Below are 13,514 nucleotides of genomic sequence, written 5' to 3' on the forward strand. Positions count from 1 at the left end.
AACAGCCCCCGGTCACCCCCAGCAAGAAATGCTGTGAGGCAAGACCTGCAAATCAGGGCATGAGCTGAGAAACCTTGCTTGAAAATAAATGCACGGTCACTTCAGGGTCCTTTTCTGGTATTCCAGTGTTGGAGCCTTTCATGAGCTAGGAGAGCTACTCTTCCGTTTTTAGTGAGGGCTGAGATTCTTGCATAAGCCCATGAATCCAAGATCAGGGACTTTAAGAAAAGTAACAGATGGCTTGAAAATTGGCAATAATGGGATTTCTGAGATTTTCTTAAGAATATTTTGTCTGAGGTCTGAGCGGGAGCAAAGCATCTATGCCAATGGAATTAGATAGACTTCATTAACAATGGGAAAAAACTAATGGGGCTGAGCAAAAGACTCTCCAAAATGCTGCAAAATGTGACCAAGCACAGCATTTCAGAACATCTACTCCAAGGGACAGAGGGACAGGCAGCTACCACAACCAGCCAACACATTATGAGACAGAATGGCTGTGCACAGGCAACCACAGAGAGCCATATGAGTTCCAAGTAGCACAGTGTACACACAACTCCCAGCTTTCAGAAAAGCCTGGGCACTTGACTGAGAAGAATAAGCACTAGGTAAGGCAGAGCTTATGGATCAGAAGAGGTATGGATGGTTGCTGCACAAGTACAGATGAACCCTGCCTTCTTCTTCAGCATCATGAGCTTCCACGTGTGCTTATTTCCCTGGACATCTCACCTTTCTCCACCTGGGAATTTTGCTGGGATGAAATCTGAATGCTGTGTACCTTTATCCAGAGTTTCCACATGCCCATCGGGCCTTTCAGATAGCTGGGCTCCTGAACATCCGGAAATTCAGGACAGGTTGACTGCACACTGGGGAGGTAAATCGTATAGCATTCACACACTACATCTAATGAACCCAGAAATTGTCAGACCTGCTGTGCATATGCTGTGCAGATGATCTGCATATGTACAGTATGCCCACCCAGCACACTCCAAAGGTGTCTGGTCTACTATGTGTGTGCGAACATCTATATGGTGCAGGTGTATGTATTGCTGCTTAAGAAAGAGGACAAACATAGGGTTTTGTTTGTTTGTTTTTTTGTTTCACATATTTTTCATATGGTTGTAGAGGAGGATGCAGCTGGATGCTTCAGTGCAGTAAACAAGGAAACTTAGGTATATGCAGATATATGCAAGCTAGACTATTCTCTTACATGCTACTTGTTTTACAGCAGCCACATACACAATATAACTGGGGTTGTGGTCCTATTATACAAGACAATTAACATTAGTGCAAGAAAGGGGCATTGTAATTCCTACTTGACAAACACTGAGCCAAATAAAGAGAAGCTCTTAGTCTATTACAGCAGGACATAGGTGAATTTTAGACATCTGACCAGAAATTAAGATCCTGCAGACCCTTGTTCAGCTGATGCCTGGCGCTGGGCATGCCCCTCAGGCCCATCAGATTTGACAGTGAGGCCCCATGGTTTCAGCAGCCCTGCACCTCTTTGGGAAAGCCTCCTGCTTGACAAGGCTAAGCACAATGGCAGCAGCAGAGAAGCTGCCACAGGACGCTTCTTTGCCTAAAGGAGCAAGACTCCAGGATGGACTCTGTGCAAGCCCCTAGAGAGGCTGATGCTTGCTTCCCTTTCAGGTGAAGTGTCCAAAGGGGTTAAAGCACCCTTGGAGGATATGGAAGACCCAGCTGATGCTGCCTCCTCTGCCCCAGGGCTTTCCTGTCTGCATCTCCTATGGACGTGCTCCAGCTCCCAAGCTGCCAGCTGTTTCAGAGAGTGAGGGCATGCTCACCTCTTCTGCCAAAGGCGTTAGGATTTTCATACAGGAGTCGTGGCTTCCCTGGGCACACACACACTCCGGAGAGGAAGCATCTGCAGGAATCACCAGCCTGGCTATTCAGGGTTACAGAGGAGAGGAGGGGGAAGCCCAAGCTCCAGTCCACTCTTGAGCGACCACTTCTACATCATGTCTCTTTAATGTAAAATTCATAAACAGAAACTGGGCAAAGGGACGCATGTTTTCCTTCGTACATGGAGTGTCATGAGATCAATAAGATTAAACATGTGCTTACATGCTGTCCTGAACTGGGGCCATGAGGAGAGCAATGGGAAAGTAAACAGAAGAGAAACGTTATGGAAATGAAGGAAAGAGGGAAAATCTGCCCTGCCAAGAGTAGCAGCTCTGATCATTTGCAAGAAGATATGGCCTCACCCAGAGCTGATTAGGCATTAGGAAGTCCAAGGACCCAAAAAGAAGACCAAGCCATCCTCATCAAGGTTCAAAAAGGACCTGAAAGAATGGGACTTGGAGCAGTGGAGAAAGTCCACAGCCATACCTGGAGAGGGTAAGTTTAGCCCTCAGTTGTTTTTCCCCATTAGCAGAATGTGAGTACTTGAAATGATCAGGCTTCAACCTGTGACAATGCAGAGAGGCTTTTGTTTCCCCTTAAAAGACTCAGAAATCTTGGGCTCAGAAACTTTAGGCTCAGGAGACACATCAGAGCCTTGCTGCAGACCCTGTACGTCAGTATGCACGGCTGCTGCCCTGTATCCTGCTGTGGAGACCGATGACCACTCTGTGTATAACCTGTCCTTGCTTTCAACAGGATGAGCGTGGTGGCCATCCTCTCCTAAGGGCTTCTGCTGCCATGCTCCTGGCGTTTGCTAAGGCTACAGTCCTGTTGAGGACTTTGTGCCTGCCCCCGCTGCTTCCTGCAGCCTGCTCAGGGAGGTTTGACTGACACCTTTGCCCAAAACCTCGGTGAGAGCATGTTCTACCAACTCCCAAGTGCCTGACTCAAAATGGTTTGATTTGGTTTTCCTGCCCGTCCAATTCTAGACTGCATGTTTCTCCATCTTTTTATGCTCTCTGCGTTGCCTTCAGTCCTTTCACCCAGACCTCTTGGTGCTACCCTGCTCTTCCAGCTGGGAAATTCGTAAGATTGTCTTTGATTTTCCAGCCTTCGCCCTTGGCTTTGCTCTTCCCCTTCTCCTTTCTCCCCAGTCGCTTTTGGTTGCAGTCTTCCTTCCCTGTTTGACCTCTATTTCTCTTTCCCGGGAAGCAGCTCATTTGCATCTGTCCCAGTATCCAAGCTACAAATTAGACCTGGTTAACATTTCTCACAGTGAAACCCTGACTCGTATAAAACTTCTGAGTTTGGGGGTTTGTAGGAGCTCCGGTTTTGGTACATGTTTTTTTCTATTGAGTTCAAAAATGTGCATTCTCCCTGCTGAAACAGGTTCAGAAGATGACCTTGGGTAGGTCACTTCATTTGCCTGAATCTGTTTTACCGATAAAAACACTTGCCTGGGTTAGTAAAATGTCTTTGAAATCATTGGATGAAAAAAAGCTATCCAAGTGGTGATTATTATGATTATTATAATTATTTTTATTAAATGAAACCAGCTGATGCTTGTGCAACACTCTTCTGGGCTCCACAGACCTTTTCCACTGAGACTCAGAAAAAAAACTTTTGTTGTCCCTGGACAGGGATGTGTTTTCTGAGATTGAGTTCTGTGGTTTCGTTATGAAACGTATGACAGTCGGTCATGTGGCTTGCTTTCTGGGCCGAGTGAACCCTGCTGAACCCACACGTAAGGCAGCACAGAGTTTAATGATTCACGCGGGCTATGTTTTGGTTCAATTTTTGCCGGGCGGAGGGCGTAGGAACCTGAACATCCAGGGAAACCTCTCAGCTGAAGTCACCAAAAAAACTTTATCCACATCTCTTGTGAGCCCAGACCCAACATGGCCCTGCTGTTGGGTGAGATCCTTTTTGGGTGTCTCAGGCTACTGGAGACCTCGGCTCCCTTGCCCCCGCTGTTTACAGTGCCGGGGGCTGCAAAAATTTTCGGGAGCCGATGAGGGCTTGTTTTTTATGATTCCCCTCACCGCGCCGCCGTGAAGACAGCTCATGGCATGGGATGGAGTTGACCCCCAGGCCTGGGGGGTGAGGGAGCGAGGTTAATTTGCGTGACCTTGGGGGAGTCAGACGAATTCTCCGTCGGCTCCTTTGCTCACAACAGCCCGGAGCTGAAGACATAGCGGTGGGGAGGGATGTGGTGGAGCTGTGTTGTATGTACTTCGCAGGTCTCGCCTTGGCTTTTCCCGCTGGAGCCCGGCATGCTCGGGGAGGGAGGCGGGAAGCTGGAAACCCCTCACCCCGCTGCGGGGAAAACGGGCCCGGCTGCCATTTTCCCGGGGAGACGGCGGGCGGGCTCCTCCCGGCCCCTGCGCCCCGGCGGGTGCGAGGGGAGGCGGCGGCGAGGCCCGGCCCGCCCGCCTGTCACCGGAGTTGGAGTTCGCATGGAGGAGGCCGGAGGAGGAGGAGGGAGAGGGAGGAGGGAGGAGGAGGAGGAGGAGGAGGGAGGGGGACGTCTTGTTTGTGGCTTGTCAGCAGCCGCTGGAGACAAGCCTCCATGTGTGAAAGCCGCTTGGCATGAATGCCTGGGCCGTACCAAGCGCCGCGGCGCCCGCGGGGGGAGGCCGCCCCGCCGCCCCGCCGCCCCGCGCAGACAATAGGCCCCGCAAGGGTTCCCCCTAAGTTGCCTTGATGCTGCCCTAGCGCCCGGTGAGCGCAGGCCGCGCCGCCGGCAGGTCCCGCTCCCCGCCGCCGCCCCCCGACATGCCGCTCCGCGCCTCCGCCGCCTGAGGCAGGTAAGCGCCGGCCCCGCCGCCCGCCCCGGCTCGGCCCGGCCCCGCCGCCCCCGGGCAGCCTGCGCGCCGCGCTGCCGGCGGGGGGCCGATGGCTGGCGCCGCCGCCCCCGGGGCCGCCTCCCCGCCGCCGGCTCCCCCGGCGCGGCGCGGCCCGGCTGCCAGCAGCGGGGGGCGGCGTGTGCGCCGGCATGTGTGCGTGCGGGCGGGCGGCTGCCTGTGCCGCAGTCAGCCCCGGCACGCTGCCCGGCCCGGCCCGGCCCGGCTTGGCCCGGCCCGGCGGGGGGGCGGAAAGTTTCGCGGCGATCGGGCGGCGGCGGCCGGCTCCGCGGCTCCGTGCCACCGTGCCTCAGTTTCCCCGCCGGCGGCGGCCAGCAGGGAGGGACCGCGGTGAACGGGGGGATCCCGGGAGCGGCGCGGGGGGAGAGAGCCGGGACCGAGCGCGGAAGGGACAAAAAGCGCCTTCCACCTGTTGGCTTCTGTCCCGGCGCCTTTTGGGGAGATGGCGGGCGGAGGATGGGGCGATGGGGGAGCTGGGTGCTCCCCGCTGCCCCGCTTTGGGGGGGCGGCCCGGGGCAGGGTGGTACGCCGCGGTCTTTTGTCACTCACTTCTCCATCCCTGTGCCTCCGGGAAAGTCTGCCGCGGGGATGGGAGATGTTTGTTTTTTTCCTGGATGTTGGGAGATTAAATGAGATGTATTTACAATTGCCGTTTATCAGCAAGTAAATACCTAGCTCGGCGTGAGAGCAGCAATGTGAAGCCAGCTTGCTTGCTGGAGGTTTTGTGGCTGTTAACCTACTGTTGGTGAGGTGATAATGTGCAAGAGCAAAAAAAAAAAAAAGAAACAAAAAACATCAGAAGGCAGAGAAACGCTGATCCTCACACCCGGCCTCATTACAGCATCGGCACTGGGCTTGGTTATAATTTGGAGGGTTATTTTTTCCCTCAGAAAAGCAGAAAGCCTCCCAGTATGCCAGGTGCATCCTCGTGAGGTCTTTTAAGTTTGTCATCTGACATCATTCAGGTTTCATTGATTCTAGTTGTTTTGTTAAAAAATAACCTACAAGAATCTGAGCTGCACAAATGTTCATCATCCTAATGTCCTGACACAACCTAAGCGAGGCAGAAGCCGAAAGGGGGAGAGAGAGTGAGGATGTGTGCTTTCCTAGTCAAGGCTGGGAGGAGAGCATCATGTGTTGAAGAATATGGGCAGGAATGGGAGATGGGGGAGGGAGTCTAAATTGTCCTGAGACCCTATTCAATCCAGCAAGGAAGATGGAGGATGTTGCTGCTGCAAAAAAAAAATGTACGGCAGAAATCTCAGCCAGCTTCTCTCTGACTTGTTACCTCCCTTAAAAAAATAAATAAATAAGCAGAAAAAGAATCAAAGCAAAACCCTGTGATTTGCTGTAACGTTTTCCATGATACCTCTTTCCCACATGCTTTACAGTCAGAGAGTCCAGTGATGGAGGTATGTGAGAAGCAGGGAGAAAGACTCTCAGGCTTTTCGTCACAGGAGGGGGAGAAGTATCAGATCATGTTTGAAAGGAGACTTGCCAGGCAGTGAGGAAGGGAGAAAAAATGCCTGTTCCAGGCAGCTGGACCTGAGGAGGAGGCTCTGGCACCTATGGTTCTGATGCTGTGTGGAAAACCCATGGAGGGAGGATGTAGATAGATGGGGGAGCGGGGAGGAAGGGTGCCCAAGGAAGACCTTGGACCAGCTCCTTGGAGAGCGTTAAAAAGAGGGGCAATTTTGAACTGAACTGGGACGTGAGCAAAGATGGAGTATAGCTAAGCTGAATGTGATGTAGCAGGGCTTTTTGGTGTGGAAGAAAACGGAGGTTGAGTTTTCTGACTCGGCAGAGCTTGGGGCAGTTGGTAGGGGTAAGAGATCTTTGTAGGCATCTCAAGGGGTGATAGCAGTTTGGGCAAGGATTGCAGCTGAGGGGATGGAGAGGGAGCATGTGGCTTGCCTTTCCATGGGTGGTTTGTCTGGTAGGGGGACCTTCTGTTAAAATGTCTTTGTAAATTTCTGTTATTTATGTTGGAATTTGGCAACAGCAAGGACAAAATATTGGTCCCTTGTGAAAATGTGTGTGGGCATGAAATAAAGCTTTATCATTAATGCTTCCATGCACACAGCCCCTCTGCATGCATGGAAGCAGCAAGTTTGTGCAAACATACCTGCTTGTGTAGAGCATTCTTCCTCCCAAGGGGCAACATGCACATGTTAAGTGTGGTTCCTGCACAGACATGGCCCAGTTCTTGTGTTTTCCTTATTCTATCAGCCTGGTAGCAATAGTATTTTACAGCCAACTTTGCAGAAGCACAAATTATGATCTGAGGCACGGGGCAGCTGAGACTTAAAACCAGTGTGTGCCATGTTTTAGCTTTTCTACAGCATTCCTGTGATGGAGCAAGCACATGACACAGACATCGCGCGCACAAACGATACCATAAAAATATTACACACATTCATATGCAGGGGGACTGATCTTGGGTCAGACACACTCAAAGTTACTTTGGGAAGAAGCTGAAGGCAGAACGGCAGTGTCTGCTCATCGCAGACAGGGCTGGCACATGGCTTCCGCACACATAGATCCACGTGTGCATGCTCCACCTTTTCTCTCTGGGATCACCTGTTGGCATTCCAGCGCAGGGGAGTTTTGCACCACCTGGATGGCGATTTGATGCCCTTTCTGTCCCAGCTTGGCGCTCGATGGGCTTCAGCCACAACAGCTTAACGACAGGGAACACTAATGAGCCCCCACTTGGCATGGCGAGCAGAAAGGCCAAAGGGCTTAGTGGGCATAAAAACAGTGGTGTGGAGCCCCCTGGCCAAAGCCTGAGCCTCCACACAAAGGCTGGGGAGGGTGCGAAGCCTCCGGATTTGGGAAGAAGACGGCAGCGCTGCAGTAAAGGCATGAGAGGAGACCACGTTTGGGGGAGGAGAGCAGGCTGCTGTTCCCACATCATCTGAAAACTCAGCCTGCTGTCAGGACAGAAGGAAGGCTTGTGCATATTTTATGTCACTTTTCTCCTTCTAGGACAAGCTGCTGATCTGATCAGCTATGCGCTTTAAAATCCTGGACGCGCTGATCAGCAAGTATGACTTGGGGCCAGTAATCAGCCTTGGCCTTCTGCCTCCTCTGCTCCTTTGTGGACAGTCGGTTGCATCCCATGTTGCCCTTCCCTGGAGAGTGTGTACACAATTAAACCCTCCTTGCCGCTCCTCAGCTGCAGCATGGGATGTGACGAGCTGCTTGGAGACGGGGGCAGAAAATGGCAATGTGTCAGAGCTAGGGGGTGGGAGGGAGGTTGGGAGGGCTGTTGACCATTTCTTGCGCTGTTTGCTGATGTCTAAAAGGAGACTAAATGGGTAAATTGGTTTTCCTTTGCACTGGTTATACCTTGCTCTAGTCAGCTGCTCTTGCCTCTGAGATCTTCAGTGGAAGCTCAGGAGCTGGTGGGGCTGGTGGTAAACGAAAAGTATTTCACTCCTTCAGCCCGGATTTTGTGGCAGTGGGGGCTGTCAGATGAGAGGATTTCTCCTCAGCGGTTATTTGGTGCTGCTCCTGCCTGGCAGAGCCACTTGAGCCACCGACATCGCTCCTACCCGCTGGAGATGCGACCATCACTCACTGTTGCTCCCTGCCCTGCACCTAAGGGTGTGGGTGTCTTGGGCATCGTAGGTTTGACAGCAGTCTTGCACACACAAACACATTATTCCTGTGTCCTGTAGGCAAACTCGCTGCCATAAACACCATTTTAGGACACACGGGGAAGCAAATATTTTGCTATGTGATGTGGACTTACGTACGTAACTGAGTTAATGTCATCCCTACTTTATGCTTCGCTTGTCCTGTTGGAGAAACGGCAGTCTCAGACATGGAGATCTCGCAGAACTTGAGATCCTGACAGTGATCTGACGGGCGGCCTTAGGGAAATTGCTTTAAAGCTCGGATTGATCTTCCTGCTGAGATCTGTGAAATGGGGGCCCTGCTTGCCCACCTTCCAGGGAAGGAGCTGCACACCAAATTGCTTGCGTACGCTTGCAAAATGCGTCATGCTCCTGTGTGGACGCCACGGCAGGCTTGCGCGCCGTCACACAAGCACGGCGTGTGGCTTTCGCACCCACTGTGACTCGTGCTACGATAGATTTTGCTAGAAGTATGCGCACACTCAGCGCTCTGCTGAACAGTGAATTCTGTTGTCTTTCCAGCAGAAAACAGCGTAACTCGCCAGTGACATGGGCTGTACATGCATTCCCATAACAACAATATTATAAACATATGGTAAACCTGGTATAGCAACTGCTGTCCGTGTTTCTGTGCGGAACAAGGAGCCGATTAACAAAAACTAGGGGCTGTCTGAGGCTCTATCTCCCCAGGCTGTGATCTCATCAGCTTTCTCAAGCTAACCACAACCTGGTCACTGCTCGGATTGTAAACTTGGGGTGTGTGTGGGGAGAGCAGTTTGCAGGAATGGCTATTTGTGATTCAGTCCGCTTCCCTCTGACTCAGTACTGAACCATCCCTCGGCAGGGTATTTGGGGATAGTACGCTTAGGACATCGTGCATCAGTTTAGTTCTTGGAAGAAATTCTGCAGTACTCAGGCTTGCTTACAACTGAGTTTTGTCTCGGCATCTTTTGTAAAAACAAACCCCTAAAAACTACTTCTGACTATTGAAGACGCCATGGTGATTTTTCCCAGAAGAAGGGGGGGTGGGGATGGGGGTGGTCTTAGCCCTGGGCACTTTGCCAGACTTGAGCTCAGGAAATTGCAGTCTATCTAGGTAAAACTCCCCTATAGTTTAAATGAAAAAAAGTATTCATCTCTTACTGTCTTAAAGGGTTAGCGCTCTGTTTCTCTGGAGCTTTAAACAGACAGCACATTCTTGCTGGAGAGGTGGTTACAGTTGCTTGCTGGGAGAAAAAAAAATTTATGCAAAAACAGGGGCTTTTTTTGCATTTTGGGAATGCTTCTAATTGCAAAATGCTGCATGTATTTTAGGTTATTGCAAGGCTTGAATGAATTTGTGGATCAACATACAAGTATAAGTGCAAAGAAATACATTGGTGTGGTGTATGCGCAGGGGGCAGGCAGCTAGAAAATACATGTTTTTTTCTGTAGCAGTACAAAAAGGACCAGTTTTTTAGTCTTGTGTGTGTGCATCTGGGGGGTGGATTTTGTATGTTTAGCAGCAGTTGCTTTTGTAAGCTGCTGCTAAGGCACGTAACTGGCCGTGTGCAATTGCAGTGATGGAATGTGAAAATGCAACTACACACAGACCTGTAATCTTGCATGCAAAACACTGCTGGTCTAGTTCTCCAGGTACAAAAAATGGTCTGAGGTTGTACTTGCCTTTCCATTTGACTGCGTTCACCTGCATTTTTCGGGTGGCAGTGGTGTGTATAGAGTGCTGAATGATCGTCCTTGCTATTTTTCTCCAGGAAGATGGAGGAAATTAAATGGTTACTAGTGATTGGGGTAGTACATGTGTCATGGTAAGCACACAGTGAAGTTGGGTGGAGGGTTACAATGATAATTTTGTAACTCTTTGAAATCCTGGGGAAATGCATGGGCGAAGAAGGAGAGTGAAGGGATGAGCTTCCTTTCCTGCTACAGTCGAGGGATATTGAACCATTGAGCTGGTCCATGGTGTGAGGGCCTTCTGCCCAGTCCAGCACTTTCAGGGCCCCCCAAAACAGAAGCTGCACTTGGGCACAGATGGATGCGGGGCTGAGTATCCACAGCAACGAGGACCCAGGTACTCCATCTCCAGCCCAGGGCAGCACAGAACAAAGTGAGGAGCAGGTTTCTTCCTCCTCACTCAGCCAGGGCGGAGTTGGGGGGCTGGGGGAACAGCTCACTTTCTCCACTACTTCACTCTCCAGCTTCTCTGGTGACAGCGATAACAAAGGGCTGCTCAGCATTAGGTGATATGGATCTCCCAGCCCACTAAACCTGAGTCCCGCAGGCTTCTCACCAGCCCTCAGGGCTTGGGTGTCACTGTCTGCTCACCGCCTGGGGTGGCCTGGGACAGTCCTCCCGCAGACTGAAGGCTGCACCTTCTCCACAAGGTCCAGAAGCACAGATTTTGTCCTACCAAATCCCATGGTTGTATTTTGAGATTATTTCTTGCCATCTTGGGTCCTTGACTGCAGTCACTTCCGTTTTGCATGCTGCTCTTTGTAATCTAATCTATCGATGTATATTTAATCCACTTGGCACCACGGTTCGTAACTAGGCACTGCTTCCCAGCCTTCTGTCACTTGTTTTCACAATTACCGTCTTTAAGTTGGGGTGGATGCCTGCCGCTCAGCTTCTCGCCCGGTTGCTGTACTGTCTTAGAGGACCTGTGGTTGACAGTCAGTTCCACAGTCAGCACAGCTCCTGTCCTTTTATCTGAACATCAGCCAGGTGTGTAGGGCTCAGGTAATGGAAACTAAGCCTGTTGGATTTAATTCTCCTCTCTGCCACAGATTTGCTCTGTGTGATCGTGGGCAAGTCCTTTAACCTCAGATGGCCTCAGCTGACTTATCTACTCCAGAAAGGTGTTGTAAAGCTTAATTATTGCCAGCTCTTCAGAAGCCCAGGAGGAAAAAAAAATGCATTTTATTCAGGAATGTCTCTGACCTCCCTGGCCTTTCTAAGCCATCTTGGTGATACTAGGAGATATTATTTTTCCTCCCTTAATAATGTTTCTTCAATTTTTCATCTGTACATTCACCCACTCTCTCAGCTGCATGTAAAAATGCCAAGCTGTCTGAAGTCATGGAAATATTTTTATAAACTTGACAGCCACGACAAACATTCCTCCTCGGCAATAAACAAACAAGGTACACAACCTGCCATTAACTTCAGTTTATAGCAGAGAGACCTTCGTCAGTCATTGATGAGGGAATCCTAGACAATTCCTGTGCTAGCAAGCCATAAAGTAGAGTTGTCTGAGGTTAGGAGAATACCGGATCCTTTGGGTTTCTGTGTGCAGTGAGTAACTGCGAAGCTCTGTTTGCCCATGTGTGTACGGGAGTGCCAGCAGGCACCATGTATTTGGTTTATTTAGGGCTCTTACAAGCCATATTTGGCTCAGGAGTACGTGGCATTGGGGGCTTGGTGTTTGTTTGTAGCACAAAAAGCCTATTTTCCATAGTGGCAGTTGAAACCTGAAGGTGGTACAAATTAAACTGAATAAATATTAGACACCTAAAAAAACAGCTGCAAAAACAAAAGGTGTTAGTGAGTGTTGCAGGAGCTGTAAGCTGGTGGGGTTGGCAAGTACCTGAACCCACCCTGCAACATCTTCTCCCTGTGGGTTGTTCTCCACATAAGAGCTCACACAATGCTTGTTTTGTTGCGTTCTAGGTTAGTTTACTCTGAATATGTCTAAATTCAGATCTCCAGAGACTTTGGTGCTGGCAAAAAAGAGTGGGTGCTGCTCTTTTTCTTATGTTACTTTGGGTTATCTCTTGTTATTCTAGTAGGACCTCTTCCTAGCAGCTTTGGGTAGTGAGTTCTTTCTGGAGAGAGGAAAATCAAGACTCTTCTCTACTTGTATCTTTGGCGGAAGACTCTAAGTAGGGACCTAAGCTCCGTGCTACCATCTCACCCATTCACTGCCTCCCTTGGTCTCTGCACCTTAGTTCCTCCCTTCTTAAAATGAGGATGGCAGCTCTTCAGTCTGCTTCCACAAAACCTTTGAAAACAAAGAGAAAAATATGCAGGATTTTTGCCTTCCTTCTCTGGGAAACCATAAATCCCTCTCTTCTCTCCTCTCCCCTTTCTCTTCTCTCCTCTCCCCTTTCTCTTCTCTCCTCTCCCCTTTTTCTCCTCTGCCCTTTCTCTCCTCTGCCCTTTCTCTTCTCTGCCCTTTCTCTCCTCTCTCCTCTCCCCTCTCTCCTCTCCCCTCTCTCCTCTCCCCTCTCCCCTCTTTTCCTCTCATTTTAAGAGTTCTTATTATATTCTGTCCCTTCAGGTCCCCTCTGCTTCCACCACTCTTGCAATCTGTCTCTCTCTGCTGTTTCCACATCTCCTTCTATTTGCAGCTCTCTTCCTTCTGTTCATGTCATTTTCTTCTCTCACCCTGTATCTTCTCCCCTCCCCCACCATTCATGCGCACTCTTCCTATCACCTCTAGCTAGTTTATCCAAATTCCCCCTGGCGTGTCTCTGCCCTGGACCCCTTTTTGTTTTCCCTGGCTGTGTGTCCCTGCAGCCTGGCCGCATGGGGGGTGCTGTCTTTGGATGGGGCTGCCTCGGGTGTTGTTCTGAGCGGCAGCACGGTTGTCACTTCAATGTCTGTGCGCTTTGTTTCTCCCTGTGAGCCCGATGAAGTCTGTAGTCTCAAGTTTTGTCTCCTTGTGTCACCTTGGACATGGCCTCACAACTTGTTCTGGTCCTGGTCTGTTGTCCTACTCCCGTTCCCCCAACTGGCTCCAGACGTTCTGCCCTGAAAACGTGGGTTGTGTTCTGCCTGGCTGCTTGGAGACATTTGTGGTTGTCAAGAGGAGGGTGACTGTCCCCCTGCATCACTCCCAGCTGAGTTCAGGGTCCCGTGCTCTGCCAGAGAAAGCTGTGATGGACGGTGGAGAAGACTAGCACCAAACATCTGGGGAGGCCTTTGCATCTTGTTAGAGAGTTTCACTGAGCCAGCAAGCTGATGTCCAGCAGATTAGGACAGATGTGCTCTGTTCCTGGGAGACCTGCGCTTAGCGAGGGATGAGAGCTGCTCTTTGGATGGGACAGGAGCAGTAGGGTCACTGCATTAGGGAGAACCTCTCTCCCATCCTGCCCAGAGAGCCACCTGATCCCACAAAGAGGCCATCACACTATCTGATGTG

At 50.7% G+C, this 13,514-nt stretch overlaps 1 protein-coding gene across 3 annotated transcripts in view; it reads left to right on the top strand.

The window, feature by feature from the left end:
- Positions 1-4,534: 4,534 nt before the first annotated feature.
- The window catches only part of BCL9 (BCL9 transcription coactivator), a 59,280-nt gene continuing 50,300 nt past the window's right edge, over positions 4,535-13,514 (top strand). For all 3 annotated transcript variants that reach the window (XM_082055882.1, XM_082055887.1, XM_082055888.1), the window contains exon 1: positions 4,535-4,673. The gene's annotated coding sequence lies outside the window, so the exon portion shown is untranslated. The remainder of the gene's footprint in view (positions 4,674-13,514) is intronic.

The sequence above is a fragment of the Streptopelia decaocto genome, assembly GCF_964273445.1.
Source record: "Streptopelia decaocto genome assembly, chromosome: 1".
Lineage (NCBI taxonomy): Eukaryota > Metazoa > Chordata > Aves > Columbiformes > Columbidae > Streptopelia > Streptopelia decaocto.